Below are 5,020 nucleotides of genomic sequence, written 5' to 3' on the forward strand. Positions count from 1 at the left end.
TCTAAGGAGAACAGCCCCAGCTTCTCCAGTCTCTCCATGTAACTGAAGTCCCTCACCCCTGGAACCATTCTGGTCAATCTCCTCCTTAACCTTCACTGCTCTAAGGAGAACAATCCCAGCTTCTCCAGTCTCTCCATGTAACTGAAGTCCCTCACCCCTGGAACCATTCTGGTCAATCTCCTCCTTAACCTTCCCTGCTCGAAGGAGAACAACCCCAGCTTCTCCCGTCTCTCCACGTTACTGAAGTCCCTCATCCCTCGAACCATTCTGGTCAATCTCCTCCGCACCCGCTCCAAAAAAGGAGGCACTTGTATTTCAGTCGCGCCCTTCACGACCTCAAGACGTCCCAAAGCGCTTTGCAGAAGTGCTTTTTTTGAAGTGTAGTCGCTGGTGAATTGTAGGAAACGCGGCAGCCAATTTGCGCACAGCAAGCTCCCACAAACAGCAACGGGGTAAATGAGCAGTTCATGTTTTTTTTAGTGAATGCGAGTTGCTGCTGTGTTAACTCTGCAGTTGATTAGAAACGTTCGCTTGTTCGCAGTATCGCACCTATTGTGTCAAGACAGCTCGATGTGTAAATACATCGCACCCCTTGGTGTGTAAACAACATCGCAAAAGCACTTCACACCCCCAAACTGAATTTTGAAGTGGATTGTGTGGTCCTTTCTGCATTCGCAACACCCTGCAAACAGCGACAACAACAATTTACATTTATATAGCGCCTTTAACGTAGTAAAACGCTTCACAGGAGCGATTATCAAACAATATTTGACACCGAGCCACATAAGGAGATATTAGGACAGGTGACCAAAAGCTGGGTCAAAGAGGTCGGTTTTCAAGGAGCGTCTTAAAGGAGGAGAGAGGCAGAGAGGTTTAGGGAGGGAATTCGACAGGGACAGGAGGAGGCCATTCAGCCCCTTAGAAACATAGAAGATAGGAGCAGGAGTAGGCCATTCGGCCCCTCGAGCCTGCTCCGCCATTCAATGAGATCATGGCTGATCATCCAAATTCAGTACCCTGTCCCTGCCTTCTCCCCATATCCCTTGATCCCTTTAGCCTTAAGAAATATATCCAACTCCTTCTTGAATATATTTAATGAATTGGCCTCAACTGCCTTCTGTGGTAGAGAATTCCACAGGTTCACCACTCTCTGGGTGAAGAAATTCCTCCTCATCTCAGTCCTAAATGGCTTACCCCTTATCCTTAGACTGTGGCCCCTGGTTCTGGACTCCCCCGCCATCGGGAACATCCTTCCAGCATCTAGTCTGTCCAGTCCTGTTAGAATTTTATAAGTTTCAATGAGATCCCCTCTCATTCTTCTAAACTCCAGCGAATATAAGCCCAATCGACCCAATCTCTCCTCATACGTCATTCCTGCCATCCCAGGTGAATCTTCGCTGCACTCCTTCCATGGCAAGAACATCCTTCCTCAGATAAGGCAACCAAAACTGCACACAATACTCAAGATGTGGTCTCACCAAGGCCCTGTACAACTGCAGCAAGACATCCTTGCTCCTGTTCTCAAACCCTCTCGCTATTTCGAGCCTCGAGCCTGTTCCGCCATTCAATAAGATCATGGCTGATGTGCGACCTAACTCCATCCAGCCGCCTTTGCCCCGTGTCCCTCAATACCTTTGGTGAACAAAAATCTCAGATTTAACATTAACAATTGACCCCGGCATCGATTGCCGTTTGCGGAAGAGAGTTCCAAACTTCTACCGTCCTTTGTGTGTCGAAGGGTTTCCTCACTTCACTCCTGAAAGGTCTGGCTCTAACTTTTAGACACTGCCCCCTAGTCCGAGACTCCCCAACCAGCAGAAATAGTTTTTGGGGGAACTGGGCAGCTGAAGGCACGGCTGCCAATGGGGGAGCGATGGAAAGATCAGGGGAAGCAAGTTGTTGAGCTGCCCAAACGCACTCCGCGATCATGCTTAAGCGTCTCCAGAGGACCTCTGTTACCTGCTGCAGTTTCCCCTGGGTTCTGGTCGGTCAGTGAGAGTTGCAGTCGCAAGCTGGCTCTCGATGGAGTTCGGAATCTTAGAGAGGCAATAAAGGATTCAAGTGTACAGGGTTTGATCACAGAAAACAGGAAGCGCGAAGACGACCAAAATAACAACGGGTAGTTTCCTGTCCACAGTAACCCTCATTGGTTTCAGCCTGACTCGGGGTGGCACGCTCGTTTCTGAGTCAGAGGTTTGTGGGCTGGAGTCCTCACTCCAGAGACCCGAGCCCCATAATCCAGGCCGACACTCCCCAGTGTCAGTCCTGAGGGAGGGCCGCACTGTCGGAGGGGCAGTACTGAGGGAGCGCCGCACTGTCGGAGGGGCAGTACTGAGGGAGCGCCGCACTGTCGGAGGGGCAGTACTGAGGGAGCGCCGCACTGTCGGAGGGGCAGTACTGAGGGAGCGCCGCACTGTCGGAGGGGCAGTACTGAGGGAGCGCCGCACTGTCGGAGGGGCAGTACTGAGGGAGCGCCGCACTGTCGGAGGGGCAGTACTGAGGGAGCGCCGCACTGTCGGAGGGTCAGTACTGAGGGAGCGCCGCACTGTCGGAGGGGCAGTACTGAGGGAGCGCCGCACTGTCGGAGGGGCAGTACTGAGGGAGCGCCGCACTGTCGGAGGGGCAGTACTGAGGGAGCGCTGCACTGTCGGAGGGGCGGTACTGAGGGAGCGCCGCACTGTCGGAGGGGCGGCACTGAGGGAGCGCCGCACTGTCGGAGGGGCGGCACTGAGGGAGCGCCGCACTGTCGGAGGGACAGTACTGAGGGAGCCCCGCACGGTCGGAGATGCCGTCTTTTGGATGAGACGTTAAACCGAGGCCCCGTCTGCCCCCTCAGGTGGACGTAAAAGATCGCACGGCCACTATTTTGAAGAAGAGCAGGGGGGAGTTCCACACGGTGTCCTGGGTACCAACATCACTAAAAACAGATGATCTGGTCATTATCACAATGCTGGTTGTGGGAGCTTGCTGTGCGCAAATTGTCTGCCGTGTCGTCCACATTACAACAGTGACCACACTTCAAAAAAAGTCCTTCATTGGCTGTGAAGCGCTTTGGGACGTCCTGAGGTGGTGAAAGGTGTGGGAGAAATGTGAGTCTTTTGTCTATATGTAAGGACTTAATGTTTACAGCACAGGAGGCCGTTCAGCCCGTGCTGGCTCTCTGCAGGAGCAGTTCAGCCAATCGTTCTCCCCGCAGCCCTACAAATTCTTTCCCCTGCAGGTGCTTATCCAACTCCCTTTTGAAAGAAATGACTTTTGAACTGCAGTAACAACAGAAAATGCTGGAGATACACAGCAGGTCAGGCAGCATCGAGGAGAGAGAGAAACAGAGTTAACGTTTCAGGTCGAGGACCCTTCGTCAGTACTGGCCCCTGCCCTCTCACCTGTCCTCAGGCCCCTCCGTCTAACCTGTCCTCAGGAGCCCGCCCCCTCACCTGTCCTCAGGAGCCCGCCCCCTCACCTGTCCTCAGGCCCCCGCCCCCTCACCTGTCCTCAGGCCCCCGCCCTCTCACCTGTCCTCAGGCCCCTCCGTCTAACCTGTCCTCAGGAGCCCGCCCCCTCACCTGTCCTCAGGAGCCCGCCCTCTCACCTGTCCTCAGGCCCCCGCCCCCTCACCTGTCCTCAGGAGCCCGCCCCCTCACCTGTCCTCAGGCCCCCGCCCCCTCACCTGTCCTCAAGCCCCCGCCCCCTCACCTGTCCTCAGGCCCCCGCCCCCTCACCTGTCCTCAGGAGCCTGCCCCCTCACCTGTCCTCAGGCCCCCGCCCCCTCACCTGTCCTCAGGCCCCCGCCCCCTCACCTGTCCTCAGGCCCCCGCCCCCTCACCTGTCCTCAGGAGCCCGCCCCCTCACCTGTCCTCAGGAGCCCGCCCCCTCACCTGTCCTCAGGCCCCCGCCCCCTCACCTGTCCTCAGGCCCCCGCCCTCTCACCTGTCCTCAGGAGCCCGCCCTCTCACCTGTCCTCAGGAGCCCGCCCCCTCACCTGTCCTCAGTCCCCCGCCCCCTCACCTGTCCTCAGTCCCCGCCCTCTCACCTGTCCTCAGGAGCCCGCCCCCTCACCTGTCCTCAGGAGCCCGCCCCCTCACCTGTCCTCAGGCCCCCGCCCCCTCACCTGTCCTCAGGAGCCCGCCCCCTCACCTGTCCTCAGGAGCCCGCCCCCTCACCTGTCCTCAGGCCCCCGCCCCCTCACCTGTCCTCAGTCCCCGCCCTCTCACCTGTCCTCAGGAGCCCGCCCCCTCACCTGTCCTCAGGAGCCCGCCCACTCACCTGTCCTCAGGAGCCCGCCCCCTCACCTGTCCTCAGGCCCCCGCCCCCTCACCTGTCCTCAGGAGCCCGCCCCCTCACCTGTCCTCAGGCCCCCGCCCCCTCACCTGTCCTCAGTCCCCGCCCCCTCACCTGTCCTCAGTCCCCGCCCCCTCACCTGTCCTCAGTCCCCCGCCCCCTCACCTGTCCTCAGTCCCCGCCCCCTCACCTGTCCTCAGTCCCCGCCCTCTCACCTGTCCTCAGGAGCCCGCCCCCTCACCTGTCCTCAGGCCCCCGCCCCCTCACCTGTCCTCAGTCCCCGCCCTCTCACCTGTCCTCAGGACCCTCCCCCTCATCTGTCCTCAGGACCCTCTCCTCACCTGTCCTCAGGACCCTCGGTCTCACCTGAGCCCTCACCTGTCCTCAGGACCCTCGGTCTCACCTGAGCCCTCACCTGTCCTCAGGACCCTCGGTCTCACCTGAGCCCTCACCTGTCCTCAGGACCCTCCCCCTCATCTGTCCTCAGGCCCCTCCCCCTCACCTGAGACCACACCTGTCCTCAGGACCCTCGGTCTCACCTGAGCCCTCACCTGTCCTCAGGACCCTCGGTCTCACCTGAGCCCTCACTTGTCCTCAGGCCCCAAGCCCCTCCCTCCCACTCAGGCCCCGCCCCCTCTCTGAAGCCCCTCCCTCCCCCTCAGGCCCCGGCCCCTCTCTGAAGCCCCTCCCTCCCCCTCAGGCCCCGCCCTCCCCTCTCTCCACAGCCGGTGGACCACAGGTG

The 5,020-nt window shown here is 59.0% G+C and overlaps 1 gene segment (V, D, J or C); it reads right to left on the reverse strand.

Annotated features, from left to right (window-relative positions):
• The window catches only part of LOC147110137 (T-cell receptor alpha chain V region 2B4-like), a 47,352-nt gene extending 45,310 nt beyond the window's left edge, over positions 1 to 2,042 (reverse strand). Inside the window, exon 1 of the V gene segment in view lies at positions 1,960 to 2,042.
• Between the last annotated feature and the right edge of the window lie 2,978 nt (positions 2,043 to 5,020).

This window comes from Somniosus microcephalus, chromosome 12 (genome assembly GCF_052327205.1).
Source record: "Somniosus microcephalus isolate GS21.2 chromosome 12, FLI_Smic_1.0, whole genome shotgun sequence".
NCBI lineage: Eukaryota > Metazoa > Chordata > Chondrichthyes > Squaliformes > Somniosidae > Somniosus > Somniosus microcephalus.